Source organism: Microtus pennsylvanicus, chromosome 1 (assembly GCF_037038515.1).
Source record: "Microtus pennsylvanicus isolate mMicPen1 chromosome 1, mMicPen1.hap1, whole genome shotgun sequence".
NCBI classification, from domain to species: Eukaryota; Metazoa; Chordata; class Mammalia; order Rodentia; family Cricetidae; genus Microtus; species Microtus pennsylvanicus.
In genome coordinates, this window is record NC_134579.1 from 208265695 (window position 1) to 208284396 (window position 18702).

The window sequence follows — 18702 nt, forward strand, 5'->3', positions numbered from 1 at the left end:
CTGTTTCACAGAGAAACCCTGTCTTAAAAACAAAGAAAAAATCCTTATCCAACCCCCAGGTCTTGCATACAAGTATGTGTGGGCACCATGGTGCATGCAGTGTAGGGTGGTCAGTCTCCACCAGCACATGCCACTGAGTGTTGTAGTCCATACCTGTTATCTTAGAACTGGAGCAGTGGAGGCAGGAAATCCTTGAGCATTTAGAAGTGCGTACGTGAATTAAAAATGGTGTTATTGCCAATATGTTTTAGGATAATTAAAATCAAAATGATTGAGCATACAAAATACTGGCAAAGATCTGTTTAAATTCCCATGCACTAACTGTGGAAATTCAAAATGATTTGATCACTTAGAGGAGATTGATATCCTGTTAAAAGCTGAAGTATCTATGACAAACTTAGCAGTTCTCCTGGATGTTTGTCCAGAAAACAGAAGGATGTGTATCTAGTCATGAACTTGCTAACAAACACGGGGACTTTACTTTTGGTAGCCAAAAGTTGAAAACTAACTTAAGTATCCAAAACTAAAAGAAATTATAGTTTCGTTGACCCAATCCTGCCCATGTGTAAGTAAAACATTAAGAGTAAGAAGACATTGCTATGTCTAGCCACACAGACAAATCTCAAAGCCGTTATGATTAATGAAATAAGTCCAACATAGAAGAGCACGCTAAGTCCTGGAAAATTCACACTCAGCCACAGGAATAGAAAACAGGTCAGTGAATTACTGAGGAGGCAAAGGCAGAGCCACAGAGAAGGCGGCTCATTCTTCCAGAGAGCGCGGATGATTGCATGGTGTACATACAGGGCTGAAATTATTAAATTGTGTGTTTTAAAATGGACCATTAATTTATTGTGTCTCAGAAAACTGTTTGGATCTTATTTTAAACATCCTGTTGTGTGGAATTCGGCTCCATAAATCTGAGAACCAGGAAAAAGACTGGAAGGGGCTGAGTGTGGAGGAAACGTGAAAGGCAAAGCCGCAGGGTCAGCGGGACCTGCCACGTCCGTCTCAGGGCCTGGCCAGGTGCCCAGAACTCATTGAAATCGAGGGTCATGACGCCATCTTGTTTATCTGAACGGGTCCTTGAGCAGAGTGAAGGAGCCCAGTCGGTCTCTGACTGCATACTCTCTCTCCTATTATTTTAATAATGCTAACTAAAACTGGAGTGTATATGGATCATGGTGGTAATTTACTCCAGAAAAAAAAAATGACTTCTCTGCTTCCACAACCAAATCTGCAAAGAATACATTGATTTGTTGAAACGGTGCATTATGAAAGCTACCTGTCGTCCTTAGTGAGCTGTCTCCCCAGGTTTCCGGCCTTTATTTATCAGATTGCTCATGTTTTAATTTTTCAGGTTTAAGAACTTATTACATATTTTAGAGAACAGTTCATCACCAGACATGTCTTTGGCAAGGATAGTTCCCAGGCTGTGGTCTGTCTTCTCAGTCTCTGACAGGACATATTTTAGTAAAACATGTTTTGAGACTTACTGTGTCTCCAGTTCGCCAAATCGAAATATTTACTGAAAACACAAACTAACTCAGTACATGCGCTATCCTTCAGAGGATCACTGCTATTCACAAGCATACAGAGAAAATGTGGGAATGCATTTACATATTAAGTTGAGCTGGGGAAATGTCTCAGGTGGTAATGTGCTTGCCTTGCAAGCCTGGAGTCATGAGTTCAACCCCCCAGAACCCACACCTGAAGCCCTAGTGCTAAGAAAGCACAATTGAGTAGATCCTTGGGGCTTATGGGCCAGTCAATTTTGCCAAATCTTCAATTTCTAGGTAAAAGTGAGAGACCCCTTTTTGAAAATTAAGTTATGTGATACTTTTTTTGGATTTTCAAGACAGGGTTTCTCCATAGCTTTTGGTTCCTGTCCTGGAACTAGCTCTTGTAGACCAGGCTGGCCTCGAACTCACAGAGATCCGCCTGCCTCTGCCTTCCGAGTGCTGGGATTAAAGGCGTGTGCCACCACTGCCCCGCTAAGTTATGTGACACTTAAAGAATAACACCTGAAATTGACATTGACCTCTATACACAAGTGCGCGCGCACACACACACACATGCACATGCTAACATACTGATTAGTTTTCTTAGTGTTGCTCTTTGGGAAGTTGGGATTTTTTTCCATATGGCTACGACATCGCCAAGATCACAAAGCAAAGAGTAACAGAAACATGTCCACGGCAGGAATGAAACGATGGCCTCTAGTAACACCTTCGTTCCCAATAATCCACTTCTTCAGCACGTCAGCGTCTCAGAGCTACGGCATTCTCCTCTGTGGAGCTTGCTAGCTTTCCATTTTGTTGGAAACAATGTAAATCATAGAGAACATCTTCTACTTCTAAATTATACAACTGAAGGTTTCAGACTGAAAGCAAATGGAAACGCCCAGGCGCAGACAAGAACAAAACTGTCAATCATCTTGCCTCTCGAGCCATTTTCTCTACTACTCGCTAATTCTGTGATCCTATGCATTAGAGAAGCTAAGACCGGAGACCTGAGGATAAAATGTTGTTTTGTTTGTTTGTTTCGTTTTGGGTTTTTTTTCTATCCAATAGAAGCTACTTTGGTGAATTAAGGGTCTCATACTGGTAAGGAAAATCCTACCCAGCCATAATCTCACAAGTCTTCCATGGCTAGGCTCACCCCGTACTGTTCAGGTGTCCTCGGGCCTTGGTGGGTACCCTTCATTCCTGGCAGACTGCACTGCACCTGCCCAAGGTCTTGCCCACCATCCCTATGCATTCAGCTTTCTCAATATGTATGAACTCCTAAAGGAACAAACATGGTCTTCTTCTGCTGAAGACTTAAGATGTGACTTTTAATTCTTTTATGTCCCTGACAGACGCTAGATTTGTTTATAATGAACATGTCCAACAGGTTCTTCTAGAAGAATATATTTTTTTTCTCAAAATAGTAAAATTAAAATGAAAAGAAGCTTAGAATAAAATATTTTATAGAGCATTTATTCCTGTGAGTCCATTTTGCTCCAACATCAATCTGGGCAGTGCGCTCTGGGACTGATGGTTTACCCTGTCTGCCTGTGTCTCTAACGAGAAAACAGACACATACTTTTAAGACACGCAACCTACGGCGATTAAGTAAGAGACTCATGCCAGTTGCTTAATTTGTATCTGACACATTTGCTTTTATTTCATAAATGTTAGAAACTATATTTTCTAAGTTTCTTTTTATAGTTAAGAAGGCTTTTCTGTACAACACATAAGACTTAAGTTCCAAAAGGGTTACTGACTGTAGGGGAATGATCAACTGGGCGAAATATTTCAACACATGACAGTGAGCTCACTTCCTTAATAATAAGGACTTCTCAGAGACTGGTTATGAAAGACTATAAACCAATGGAAACGCTGACAAAGAGCTCAAAGAGGCTGTTCACAGAGAAAAACAACAAAAGGCTTGTAAATATGTGAAAAGACACTCACTCCCCCGAGCATATAAAACAAAGAATAAAATATCAATGAAGGCATTTTTGCACTTACTGGAAGACGATCCTCAAAATACAGTCACAAGATAGTTACGATGTGAAAGAGCCAGGACAGTGTGAAGGAAAAAAACAACATGTGCGCACACACGTGTGCACACACGCATACACACATGCACACACGCGTACATATATACACACAAGCACACACAGGCCAGTGTGTATATTTCTAGACACAGAAATTCCTTGGTATCCATGGGGATTGATTCCAGGACCTCCATCAGATACTAATATGCACAGCTTCTAAAGTCTGCTGTATAAAATGATAGCGTTTGCATAGCATCTACATGCATCCTTTAATTTAAGGTTTAAATTCTCTCTAGATGGCATATACTACCTAATTTAGTAGAAATGCATTGCAAATGGTTCTTATACTGTATTATTCAGAAGACAATAACCTAGAAGAACCCAAGACATATGCATCGCAGGCATATTTTTCTAAAAAAAAAAAAAAATCTCTCCAATGTTGGTTTAATTCCTGGAAGCAGAACTACAGATAGGATGCTGGCAAGATGGCTCAGCAGGTAAAAGTTCTTGCCACACAAGCCCGATAACCTAATTTGATCCCTGGAAACCATGGTGTAAGAGAAACACTGACTCCTCAAGGCTGTTCTCTAACCTCCACAAATGCACACTCCTGTGTGCACACACACGTGAGCAAACAGCTACCAAGCACACACGTGCACACACACACACACACACACAACCACTCAATAACAAATAAAAGTTTAAATGTTTTTTTAAAAAAAAAAAACTACAGCTCTTCTTTGCCACATCTAACCTCTCCACATCCTTCTTCAGGATCTAGTCTTGTCTAAATTCTCTGCATGCCCTCTCTTCTGTTCAACCTGCTCTGTCCACATTAGACTTGGGACTAACAAAAGAAATCCATGCACCCATATCTCATTGCAAAAATACCAACAATATGGAAGCTCAAGCCAACATCTTCTCTCCAAAGTCCACCAGTCCTAAGAGATGTTTGCCAATAAGAATTACCCAGGTGAACCACAGGCCACAGAAGTTAAAAAGAACAGTGGGTGCCAGGTGTAGTGCTGAAAGCCTTCACTTCCAGTCTCAGCATTTGGGAGGCAAGGCAGATAGATTCTGTGAGTTCAAGGCCGAGAGAGAGAGAGAGAGAGAGAGAGAGAGACAGAGACAGAGACAGAGAGGACAAAGAACACCTATAAACTTCATCAAAGAATTCAAGGCGCTTATAGAATGTACAAAAAATGGTTCAATGAAAATAAGAAGAAAGAGCTACATGAGAATAAGTGTCTAAAAAAAAACACAAACTTAGGGCTGGTGAAAATGACAAAGTCAATCCAGGACTTAAGATTGGAATTCCATAAAAAGATAGAAGCCTTGACAAGAACTCGAGCTGAAATGAAGATGAAATTGAAAAGCCCCAGTAACTCAACTAGAAAACTCAAATGAAAGCCTTCCATAGACTGGCTAGTCATGCAGAAGATAGAATATGAGGACTTGAAGATAAAGCAGAGGATCTAGACCTAATAAGCATGGAATATGAAAAAAGTTTTAAAACGCAGGAAAGGAACACAGAGTTTCAAATGTGGGAAACCCTGAAAAACACTGTCAGCATAGTAGGGAGAAGAATCCCAAGGCAATGGGACAGGCCAGATAGATCGTCAATGAGATCATAGAAGATTTCCCCAAACTAAGGAAGACACACCTATACAGACAGAAGAAGCACACGGACGCCAAATAGACAAGATCAGAACAGAAACTCCCCATGACATTGACCCTCAGTGCTTGCTGGGTAATTGACCAATGGGCTATTCAAATGCATCATGAGGGAGGAGAAAAAGTTAAGACTTTTACAGGCAACAAAGTATACGTCCCAAAAGAGGAGAGTGTGAACCTTTCCCTGACCCTGGGCTACACAAAAAGTGTCAGCTCGGATTGCAATCTGAGGGGTGAAATGAACTAAAAGCTGTCTTTCAAATATTGACTAAAGGTGGTGTTTAGGCGCCTCTCTACCTGAGTAACTCTTCACAAAGTATCTTCTACTGCCTAGATCAGTCACCAGTCAGTAGCACCTTGTGCCAAGAAAAGGCAAGTGCTTCCAGAGTCATGAGAAGAACAGATTTTCCCAACATCAGAGGACGACATGATCTAAATTCAAATTAACAATCTCAGTTGTAAATATTTGCTTCCCTTTAGCAAACTCCCAAATCCTTCCTGGCCCAACCTGGGGTCTCTGTGCCATGAAAAGCTATCATCAGCTCCCAGCTAACCTGCAGCTTCCATCTGTAAAAATATCAGACCATACCTCAGTCCCAGGAAGCACTCGTGAGATCCCTGGCAAGAAGCAAGAGAAAAAGAAATCAAGCCCGCCCGAGCATGGTTGGAAGAGGTTGAGAGTCAGTCATTCCCACCAGATTACTTCCTCCTGAGGATTAATCCTCCTTGCTGCTGGAGCTACAATGACCAGAGCAAAACGCAGAGAAAGTAAACAAAAACGAATCACACAAAAGAGAGCCGATCTCTGCCACCTCTCCACCCCTCAGCGATGCATGGGAAACATGCTTCGAACAGACCGGCAGGACTGGTGAAATTATAGCTTCTCTGTCCGCTAACACTCGGCCTAAAGTTGTGGGGTTTGTCACAGGAAACCCGATCTGAGATCTTTCTCCTACAGGTGGCTCTGTAAGCAGGCTCAGCTGTGGGACAGGGTGGGGGGAGGGCTCCACGGCTTCCGCTGCTCTCAGCTTTATCTGTGGCCGATTTCTAGTCTTTCCTGGGGGAAAGTGGAAGGGCTTGTTTGTTCCTGAAGGCTGATGAAGCATTTCTGCGCCCTAAAATGGCCAAAGGTGACCATGACAAAGAAATCCTTTGCCTCGCATTGAGAAGCTGTAGTTCTTACAAGGAACCCGGCCATGGCTTTCCTTAAAAACGTGTGGGGCAAACGCAAATCAAAGATCAGGAATTGTGGCATTTTCCTATGTCTCCCTTTGAGCTTCATCAGACCTGCTGGCGGTGTTTTGGTTGTTTGGGAAACTTGCCTTCTTCTGAAAGCCTCTGAAGAACAGTTACCTTGCTGTTGAAGCTCAATGAGTCAAGAATGTTGGCCATTTGATGTGACTGTGTTTCAAAGCCCCCCTGATTAAATAATCTCGGAGAATGGTGAAGAGTTTCTCTCCTTTGTCACACTGAACTGAGGACAGGAAGGTTCTGTGAAGGTTCTGTTCCCACTACCATATCTCCTATGGTAATTAAAATGTTCTCCCCACCACACCTCACACAGACCCCTAAGTCGCTGCTAGGACCATAACGTGGGAAGTCAACATGAACGTCCCCTGGGCCTGAGAGAAGTTGTCACTCTGTGACAGAGCCTTAGAGAGCCATGGAGATGAGGCAAGGGGAACATAGAGGGCCTAGAACTGAGAGTATAGCTGTGGTGTGCCTTTTTGCCATGCATAAGGCCTTATCCTAAGATAAGCGCATGCGCAAACACGTATGCGTGTTCATGCTTGTGCATGACTATATGTATACATTCATATGTGCATATGCATGCTTGTGCGTGCATTTTTGTGTTCTCCCCAAATACCCTATAATGTCTCAACCATCTGATCTTGAGGCAGTTCCAGAAGACACCCTGGAGAGAATTAGTGATAACAGGAAGAAATTCCACCTAACAGAAACTCCAAAGTTTGCCACTCCATTCTTCTGGAATTACAGCGAGCCTGGGCTCACAACGCTGGGCCACTATCATTGTCTAATTCTTGTCGGGTGTACTGAAGTCAAGTCACAGGTCAGATGCTCATCAAGCAAACCAACACAAAGACATTACAGAGCTCTGAGGTCAAAGAGACCTAGGTTCAAATTCTAACTCCAGAGTCAAAATATTGGTGCTGGAATCCTCATGGGACTCTTTCCCCCAGATCTTTACCCAGATTCTTAGTTTCAGGACCTATTTTCTTGTTAGAGAAAATCAAACTGTTAACAACAGTGATTCCTAGAGCTTTCTGATAATGGATGTAAAGCTTTTATACCTTCCTCAAAGAAACTAAGTAGGTATCTGCCCTTAGAAATAACCACAGGATTAAATGTACCCATCTCTGGGAATATGGCAATCTACATAGTCTGCTGAGGAACTCTAGCTAGAAACAGGGAGGCCCCATACAATCTACTGTCTACCTTCGCTCTAGGGTTCGCCTCAGTAGTTCTCACTGCCCAAAAAGTTCCAGAAATTCTCTTGGACAGTTCACTGCCTAAGGGCATCCATCCACCAGCATGGATAACTACATCTGGGAATATTGCAACAGTTTTATGAACTGATGTGGAGTCTGCAGTTGAATCAGTTTCTTAGACATGACAGGAGATTCTGTTAAAGTAAAAAAATTAGTGATTGCGAGAGGAACATTGGATTCATTCACTCCAGTGCAGGTCTTCTCATCCGTGCATGCAGGTGTGTGGACATGCATAGACACACAAATGGTACAAACACAGAAAGAAGAAGGGAGGAGAGAGGGAGGGAGGGAAGGAGGGAGGACAAATGAACGTGATGATACCCAATTTTATAAGTCAGTCCAGGAATGGAGGTTCTCCTGTGTGCAGCCTACAGAATGATTGAAAGTAAAGTAGAAAATGAACAAACCCCACATCTAGGTATTAGGGGATCCTAATAATACCAGGAATAAAATAATAACAATAATAGTAATATTTAACCTAATAACACCAGGTTCGGCAATGGAAAAGCAAAGTCACTCACCAGGGATCCACGTCGCTGAGTCCCACCTGCTCAGGCTCGTACTCAGCTGTGGTGATCTCTGCGGTGACTCTCTGTGTGCCAGCTTCTCAGCTCAGAAAAGCCAGGGGGTCTGCCTCTGCTCTCTACACAACTGATCTGCACATAACTTTGGAATGCTTGCCAGTGTTCACAAAATAGAACAAAGTAGCACTCCAGTGCCCAGTTCAAACCTTGCTCGACAAGTCCCCGGGACCTGGGCGAAGCTGCCCTACTTGATTAATCAAGTTGAAAATTCAAGTGCAAAATAATCTCAGAGGCTGTGCTCCAAAGTCAAGCCAGTTCTAGCTGGATAATACTGACCTTATTTACAAAGTAGTTCAAGTTCAGGTCCTTCTTTTGGACACAATGGCTGTCAGAGGACCTAGCCCAAATGAGGCAATGTTAATTTACGCGACTGCAAAGAGATGGCCAAGGTGAGTTCACCTTTCCATTGCAAGGAGACATCTAACCCATTCCCTGGGAAGCATTAGATACGCCGTAAGAGCTCAGTAAATGTTAAATGCTCATCAGTGAACCTTCGCCATTTACAGGAAGATATTAGCTTTCACATTCACAAGGAAATCCTTTCTTTAGCTCTTTGGTCAAGATGTGTAAAGAGGTCAAGGATTTATGATCTCACATGGGACTAAAACATGAAGTCTTCATTTCGCATGCTTCAGGCTCTTTGCCAATGGGAAGAACAGAGTTGTTGCAAATGACCTGCACACCAAGTGAATGAATCCAATGTTTCTGTCACAATCAATAATCTTCTACTTTAGCAGACTCTTTCATCATGTCTAAGAAATTGATACAACTGCATATAACTCCCCTCAGTCCATAAAAACATTGCAACATTTTCAGTCTGAGCTACCCAAACAGAATAGTCATAAGGAATCTAAAGTGTATGATTTTATGTTTTCAAGTGTTTTAGGATGTTTTTTATTTCAAAAAAATTAAAGTTTTCTCCTTAAAACACAACTTTATATGTCACCCAAGCGCCTTTGGGATGAATTGTGATACTTTGCATGGAATTACTGCAGAGTAAAGAATGTTGAGATTCCCAAAGAGTATCTTGAGTTGATTCCCTTCTGAGAGGTCTGTATTGGTGTGGGACAATGGTCTTTTGTCCTGTCACTTGTATTATTTTAATAAAACACTGATTGGCCAGTAGCCAGGCAGGAAGTAGAGGTGGGGTCAACAAGGGAGGAGGTAGAGGTGGGGCAAGAAGAACAGGAGAATTCTGGGAAGAAGACTCAGTCTGCAGTCATCATCCAGACACAGAGCAAACAAGATGAGAATGCCTCACTGATAAAGGTAGCAAGCCATGTGGCTAACACAGACAAAAATTATGGGCTAACATAAGTCGTAAGAGTTAATAAGAAGCCTGAGCTAATAGGCCAATCAGTTTATAATTAATGTAGACCTCTATGTGTTTCTTTAGGACTGAAGGGCTGCAGGACCAGGCAGGACAGAAACCTCAGCCAACACTTTATTTCTCTACTTATACCAAGACTCAATACTATCTGTCATCTATTTACCTATATAACATACTGCTATAAGATATTTGTACATCACTGGCTTTACACTCTGTTTCTTCCTGACATTAGGTATCAGGACAAAAATCTCCTAAGAAAGCAGTTTCCTTCCTCGCTGAAAAATAATGATTTTCTCCTGTTCAAACATGAAAGAATCTACCCAGTCACAAATTCCCACTAAATATTTCAAAGAAGATTATATAATATTAATAACAAGTTGAAAGAAATTGAAGATCAGCCTGATGGCATAGGCTTGCAATCCCAGCTACTGGGGTTGTGGGGTGCTGGAACAGAAGTGAGGCCTGTCTGAACTACACAGTGAGCTCAGGACCAGTACAGGCACCTTAGTAACTGACACCCTGTCTCAAAACAAATAAAAGGAGAAAGAAAGAAAGAAAGAAAGAAAGAAAGAAAGAAAGAAAGAAAGAAAGAAAGAAAGAAAGAAAGACTGGTTTTTCCTCTCAACCTCCAAAAAAGAAAGAAGGGAGAAGGACAGGAAGGAGGGAAATGGAAGGAAGAGGAGAGAGAAGCAGAAAAAGAGGAAGAGACAGAGACAAAACAGAGAAGGGGGAGGGAAGGGGAATTCAAGAGGCAGAGTAAACAACTGTTCTAGTTTTGCACAGATTAGACAAACTCGCTTTCTGCCAGGACGTCTTCCTGGTACAAGTATATTGTCCTGCTAGTGATAAATGTGGTAAGAGGAAGTAGGGTAATTTAAATGCTGCTGAAATGTCTTGAGAGGTTCTTATGTTGCAGAGGAACCCAAGAATATGCTGGAAATATTAGCTGTGGAGGCTGTCACTAAAAACTCTATTAAAGTACTAAGCTAAGCTAATTCCCGAAGGGATCAACAACTATAGACAAAAGTACTGTAAGGATCCAGCACGCATCAGTTAGGAAATCTCTGCCAGCCCCATGCTTAGATTGGAGCCTCAAGTTTTTTTATTTGGAAGACAACAAGACGGCTCAGGGAATAAAGGGGCTCGCTGACAAGGTTGAGGACCTGAGTTCAGTCACTGAGATTCCCATGATCGGAAGAGAAAATTGACACATAACAGTTATTCCCTGACTCCTGCTCCCTGACCACACAAGCACATACCATAGTGGCATTTCCAGGCACACACACACACACATACACACATAAATAAATAAGTGTCAAAATGAATATTTTAATTTTCTTTTGTTTGGAAACAAGTGCCATTATACTACCTCATTTTCAATTCATATTTGAAAGTATAGTGTACAGCTTAAGAGAATAAATGTCCTCCCTAGTAGAGACTGGTGCTCATTGTCTAGCCAATGACCATAGTGCCGTAATAATCCAAGACTTCGAGTCAGCTCCATTTATGAAAGGGCGCTCTTTACAATTGTCACAATAGCCCGATTTTCATTCTGTAAATGTGTTTTGTTGTTTTGCCTTTCTTCATTCCCATTCAGTGGTGAACTGAGTCTACCCAAGGCCCAGTGCCACAGGTACAGTCAGAGAAATTAGTAATTTTTTAATCTAGTCCCCGGAAGTTCTTGCCAGCCAAACAGATGGATTTATGACTAGCACTTGAAATTACTGGTATTCTTTGCTCCACCCTCTGTGGATTTCCCTAGGCCGTGTGAACAAAATGATACAAACTAAACAGCTAATACAGCCAAAACTTACTCTCTTGCAATTTTAGAGGCCAGGAGCCTGGCGCAAAGGTGCCAGCCGGGCTGTGGGTCCTCTGAGACCTGCAAAAGGACACTTCCTCACCTCTCACCAGCTCTGAGGGTGGCTGGCATCCTCCACTCCCTGGCCTCAGCCTCAGGGGGCAGCCTGTGTGTCTGCTGTCACATGGTCATCATCTTATAAGGACACCAGTCTTGTTGGATTGGGACTCACACCACTGCAGAGTGACCTCATTTTCATTTAGCTAGTTACATCCACAACTGTAACACGTCCAATTAGGAGCACATTCTAAGAGACTTGGGGTAAGACACTAGCATATGGTTTTGAAAGAAGGGTACCATTCAGTCCACCACATGTATACACACACACATGCACACACATGTATCTACATTTTTGTCAAACATAACTCTAGCATCCCAGTTGAGTCTCTATATGACTTTTAAAACAGAATTAAGATGGTTTTTAGTATATTTTTCTTTTTTTCAGCACATATTTCTTCAATGTGAATTGCTCATTTGATCCACATGATAAAACAAATTGTTTAGGGATGTTTATCTCAGGTTTTACGAGTGAGAAAACTGAAGTCCAGTGCCCCATTTGTAGCTCAGAGCTACGTCTTACGGGAGAAAAGGTTTGTGTCAGCTAACAATGCCAGGTTCCAGTCTGTCGTTCCAGGAAAACCACAAAGGCATGAGTTTGAGAGAACCACTTGAATCACACCCACAGTCCAGGGCAGAAGGAAATGGATTGCGCATGCTCATTTGCTTCCCTGTTCTCTACTAGCGCTCTTCACTTGTCACCCTTCAGGGCCCCTGTGTGGGGAATGCTTCCACCCACAGTGGGCTGAGTCACCCAAGAGCCTCTAACTTGAGATAATGTCCCACAGACATGCTCACCGGTCAACCCAGTATAGACCCCTCACTGAGGTCTAAGCTAACAATTATAGCTAACCATTATGCTAACCTTGGTTAAATTTTCAGTAAAGATCTATTTGGTTTTTGTCTAGTTTTTTTTTTTAACCTCATCTGTGTTCTAGTTTAGCATGAGGTTTTTATTTGGGGATGTTTTTTTTTTTCTTTTAATGGCTTCTATTTCTATGCCTGTGTCAAGATAGGAAGTGAATGTTCAATAAAGTTTGTTTAGCCTTTCACCTCTTCCTCTGTCAACTGTCTCATTCACTGGTCTCTAAGACAAATACAGGAGATTCCTTAATACCTACAAGTCAAAACACTTCATTTGGCTAAGTCTCTAATAACAGACTCCATAGTAGCACAAGGGCACAATGAGGTAACAGGAGCAAATTTATTTTTACCTGTGTGTGTGCATGGATGTATGTGTGTGCATATCTGTGCATGCCCGTGAGTGGACAGTGCATTCGCCTGTGCAAGCAGGTACATGTGGAGGCCAGAAGTCGAAGTCAGGGGTCTTCCTCTATCACTCTCCACTTTGTCTTTTGGGGCAGGGTCTCCCACTGAACCTGAGGCTCACCATTTCGGCTAGACCCCCAGCATCTGCCTGACTCCTCCACCTGCCACAGGAGCGACAGGCTCACACTCCCTTGCTTGGCTTTTACACAGGCTCTGAACTCATGCTTTCAAAGCAGGGATTTAACCCACTGAGCCATCTCCCCGTCTGACCAGATCTTTCTAACAAAAACATATTGACTCTTCAAAACTGTGTGTTTACCCTCTCCCCAGCTATGCCAAGATGACAAGACATCAATATTCCCTATGAAAATGAGCCGCTCTTCATGTTTGAACATCTAAACTTAACCACGAGCTATAAACTATCGTACTAACTATTGGACTTTCTAGAAAGCCTTTCTCTGCAGTCATTCAGAGAACATGACCTATTTTCACATGAGTCTAGGAGTTAATCAACCTAGACAGCCTCAGGTAGTTCTTGGGTGTTCTCATTTGAGAACAGACACATGATTCTGCACCAGCCCGAATCTCGAAGGGGATTCCCCCACAAAGCTAAATACCATGACTCCGAGTCTTTTCTGAGATCGCAGTGACCCATGACCACAGCATCCCTGAAAGCTGACTGTAGTTTACCTTTAATAATGGACTCAAAGGGCTAAGATGTTGGCCATTTATTTTCATGCGATGCCTATTTTGTTTTCAGATTATTATGGCAAGTATGTTTCGCTAATAAAAAGCATTGAAAAATAGAAACCACAAAACAAAAATAACCATCAGCTAGAAACGTACTATTCATATAGTTTAGCATATTTGACCTCAGTCTTTATTTTCTGTAGTATTTTTAGCTAATTAAAAAAGTTCTGCTCCTGTTTTTTAAAGCATTACTGATAATATTCCCAAAATATCATTTTACTGGTGGTATTCCTTCATTTGGACACATTAGCAGGCTTTTAGCTATAGTGTTTGTGTTTAATAAATGACTGTCTTGGTCTGCTCCGCCTGCCAGAGAAATGCATAAACTAAGTGACTTATAACCACAGAATTTCACCTCTCAGGGTCCTAGAGGCTGAGAAGTTCAAGATCAAGACACCAGCCCGCAGGTTTCACCAGGTGCCTAATGAAGGCTGAGTGTCTACAGATAGGGCCATGTGTCCTCATATGGGGGAAAGGAAGAAGAACTTGTCCCTCAACCCTGGCTCCCAACTCATCACCTCCCAAGGGGTCCCAAATGGGGAATGAGCAGCCATACAGGATTCGCAGGCATATATTCAGACCACAGCAATGATTCTTTTAAAGCACAAGTCCATCTTAGGAAACAGGAGAAAGCCCAAAGGAGAGAAGGTGGTTAAATTCTAGATATGGATGTGGTGACCTGAACACTGAAGAAAATCACTGATGAAACCCTGTGCCACAAGTGAGCACTCTATTATCCCATTTCTAATTCTTAGAACTCAGAAAAGATCAGTGGTTTGTGGTTCATAGAGACAGTCGGTGGCAGATAAAGATTTTTGAGCAGATGTGTCTGACTCCAAACCATATCCTGGATATATCATGATGTCATCACCTTCCTCACCGTCATCTCCAACAAAGCGCCCATGATCTCCACCAGTGCCACTGCTACAGCCTCTGTCATCTGTCACCACCATTGTCATCGGTCACGGCCTCCATCATCACCGTTAGCGCCTCACCGTCTCTATACCACCTTCTTCATCTCCACCGTCACCTCTACCACCTGACCTCCACATCCCACTTCACCTACTCTATTTCCTCTGTTGTCATCTCTGCCATCTCTGTTATCACCTCTTCCATTTCCTCCACTGACCCCCACCATCTCAACTATCACCTCTGTTGCCGAGAAGAGTCGTCTGGGTAATAATTAGCTAGATGTCATTTACCGTGTCGTTCATGACTACCGCATCGCCTCCGCCATCTCTACTCTCATCGTCATGTCTACTGTCCTGCCACACCCACATCACCTCCTCCAGCACCTCTGCCACCACCTCCACTGTCTGTGCTAACGCCTCTTTCATCTCCATTTCCACCACCATTTCGTCACTCCTGCTGGATTTTCTACACATCCTTTCTACTCTTGCACTTTCAGACCCTGGCCTGCTTCAACTTAATCTCCTCTAACTTTTACTTTCTCAGTTGTCTGGGTAACGGAAGGAATGGCTACCTTGCCAAGACCTTTATGAACCATCTTAATCATTCATTCAGCCAACAAATATCACTAAGCATATGTTGTGAAAGTCATTCTTCTTAGCCTTAAAGGTATAGCAAATCCCCGTTTGCAGTATTTTCTTCAGTACACACACACAAAAGAGTTATTTTTTAGAACTTTCTTCACACGTACACACCCATTATTTAAATATCACACCTACTAGCAAATTCTCAGCCTGCACTTCAGCTCACACGGCCTGGCCTCCAGGCTGGGTGGAAAGGAGAAGTGATCTGCTCAAGAAGGATACACAAGTCAAAAGGAAAGTCTCAGGCAATAGCCATGAAGTAATTTCTTATCTCTTGTTGCCACAGTAAGCTACCACAGGAAAGAACTTCCTATTTCCAAGTTCTAATGATGTGCACTTGCCAAATGCAGTGTTCCGGAAATGGTCACACATGGACCTGCCACAGAAAAGACACCTGACGTAGAAGCACAGTAGAGAAAGGGGATAAAAGGTAGATTAAACAAAAAGCATACCACCAGAGCTTTATACCCACACTTGCATGGTAACAGAAGAGAAAAAAAACGAAAAGAAAAGGCCTCTCTGTTTTTACTTTCCATATAATAACAAGTTGTCACAGGATCTATCACCGTGCTCTACCTAGGTTTGGACAAAGAACTCATGGGCCCCTCAGGTCTAATAAAGTCACTATTACGGGCAAAGATGCCTCAATGGGTTATAAATCTGCCTCTATACTGAAATTCTATTTTTTTCATATACCCAAAGAAGGAAAGCTGAGCACTTCCTTAGCCTCCTGTAAAAGTCTGTGAAACAGCAACACCTAGCCCTAGCTTTCAAACCAGGGATGTCCTTCTAGCCTCTGACCCTCACCTAAAAGCAAAATCCCCTTCAGTTGCCTGTGTGCAAAGGGGAATTCTCCACAAAGAACACACCTTCTCTAAAGTGGGGGGTCACAGAGCATTCCCCCAAATGAACCTTTCAGGACTCAAACAAATGCTGAAGTAAGTGTTTCTAAATCAAGCCACCGGCTGCAGTCCATGCAACTCTCAGGGCAAGCCTCACACACCAAGAAGGGAACACACAAGAGGCACAACTCTCCTCTCCACAGCTCAGGCAGCATCAGAGGCTCACAACACGGTGCTACAGAGCCACGTCCTTAGGAAAAGTCAAACCAGCTTCACATCTCAAGAGCCCTCTTTCAGACCCGGCTGCTGTAAAGGCAGTTAAAGAGGACCCTCATACTACTCGGCAATAGCTTCTTATCAGCCAAAGAGTGATTTTCCTTACCTGCAATATAAAGAGAGTTGATCCAAGAGCTGCCCACCGACCCTTGAACTCAAGAAGCTCATACTAGTCTAAGGGCAAGACTGAAGATTTCACTCCAAGCATCCGCAGCCCTGGAGGCTCAGCACACACTACCATTAGAAGAAGCTAGCCAGAAAACAAGGCAATTTCGAAAGAAGGGGAAGCGTCATCTCTACTTCCTCAATTCTATGTGTCTTCCTTCTCGTTCTTGTTGAAGCCTCCTGGATACAGCACGTCGAAGCAGACTCGTCTCATCTGCCTGACTTCATTTATCAAGGAAGACCACCCAGTGTGCTCCTTTCCAGGATGAAGGGATGAGACTCTCCCTGGTTGTACCTCCCTCTTGGTAGGCGATTCGTGAGCATGAGGATGGCAGTACGGGCAGAGATTCTCTTGCCATGCTGGGTTAAGGGCTGGAGAGATGACTCAGCAGCGAAGAGCAAATACTGCTCTTCCAGCGGACTGCAGTTCAATTTCCAGAACCCACATCAGGTGACTCACAACCACCTGTAACTCCATCATAGTTGGATCTGACAGCATGCCGGGTTCAGACATCACATTTTATCATCTTTAGATTCAATCATTTCTGTACTTCCATCACTTCTCTACCAACCACGTGGGATCCACTGAAGAAAAAAGTTCAGATGAGCTTGCTAAAAAGCTGTTCTTAAACAGCTTGGTAAGTCTTGGGCTGGAAAGATGGCCCAGTCAGTGAAGTACCAGCCATGCAAACATGAGGACCAGAGTTTGGTTCTGCAGCATGCATATAAAAACAAAGCCACAGAAGCATGCCTGTCACCCAAGCACTCTGTGGAGAGACACGGGGACAAATAGATCCTCTGACTGCACAGCATAACCAATCTAACTATTGGTAAGTTCCTGGTTCAGAAAGAGAACCTGTCTCAAAAATAATAACAAAGTGAAGAGTGGTAGAGGAAGACAACCATTATCACCCTCTGGTTTCCATACTCCCCACCCCCCACACACACACATGTGCATACAAACTTTCTGCAGGCCTCACTTCATAAGGACCCACCACTTCTCAGAACTGTTACACCGGGACCAAGCCTCTAGCATGTAAACCTTTTTTTTTAATTTATTTATTTATTAAAGACTTCTGTCTCTTCCCCGCCACCTCCTCCCATTTCCCTCCCCCTCCCCCAATCAAGTCCCCCTACCTCATCAGCCCAAACAGCAATCAAGGTTCCCTGCCCTGTGGGAAGTCCAAGGACCACCCACCTCCTTCCAGGTCTAGTAAGGTGAGCATCCAAACTGCCTAGGCTCCCACAAAGCCAATACTTGAAAGATCCACAAACCATGTCCAACCCAGCATTTATCCTTCACTGCTTAATGACTTCAATTAACAAACATCAAATATCTTGTGGTTTCTATGGACTCGGAGTTTCTGAGGACTCACAGCCCAGTTCCACCAGCTTCTTTGGCTAAAGATGTTTATGCTAAGTGATACCAGGAAGAACAGCCATCCCAAGTCTTGATGGCGAAAGTAACTTTCTTCCAAGATCACTCATGTGGTTGTTGGTAGAATTCAATTACTCATGAGCTATGGGGCTAGAGACCTCAATTTGATGACTATTGTCTTCAAGTCAACTTCAGTTCCCTCTCACGTGGCCCTCTCCTTAGGACAGGCTGCAACATGGCAGCTGGCTACAACAGAATGATTGAGCGAGCACGGGAGAACAGAGTGAGGTGAAAGAGAGGTCACTGCTGCCATGTCATCCCAACCGCTACATTATCTATAGTGTACGGATTACAAATGAGTCACCTAGAGGGCCGGGGTTTACAACGTGTATATTCCAGGAGGGAACAATTCAAAGGATCTATCCTAGAAGGCTTCCTGCCATGATGTGTAAAACTTTAACCAAACTCAAGCTGCACCTGCCAAGCCAAATATCGGTCCATAGGAAGAATCAGCCAGTCGGGAAACCATGAACACACCCACACTGGGAAGAGAATCATTGCTTTCATAGACATCACCGAGCACACACAGCAAGCCTTCACTGCCAGATTATGAACCTAAAAACGTGGCAGTCCTCACCAATCCATCTCTAAGAAGGAGGTTGGCATACAGCCTGGAAGGAGGCTGCAAGGTCTTGCAATTTCAGTGAAAAGCATAACTTCTTAGCTAACCACAACATATGTGAGAAGCAAGCAGGGTATTAAGTTACATACCACCCATCCTGCTTCCTCCATGTGTCCTCGAGTCTCTCTTCTTCCCAGAGTCCTCTCTGTCCCCAGAAATCCTGCCTACCTCTTTCTCTCTTGCTATTGGCCATTCAGCTCTTTATTAAACCAATCACAGCAATATAT

The 18702-nt window shown here is 43.2% G+C and overlaps 1 protein-coding gene across 5 annotated transcripts in view; it reads right to left on the reverse strand.

Moving 5' to 3' along the window:
* The window catches only part of Ipcef1 (interaction protein for cytohesin exchange factors 1), a 147833-nt gene extending 131361 nt beyond the window's left edge, over nt 1-16472 (reverse strand). For all 5 annotated transcript variants that reach the window (XM_075950103.1, XM_075950108.1, XM_075950091.1 and 2 more), the window contains exon 1: nt 16357-16472. The gene's annotated coding sequence lies outside the window, so the exon portion shown is untranslated. The remainder of the gene's footprint in view (nt 1-16356) is intronic.
* Between the last annotated feature and the right edge of the window lie 2230 nt (nt 16473-18702).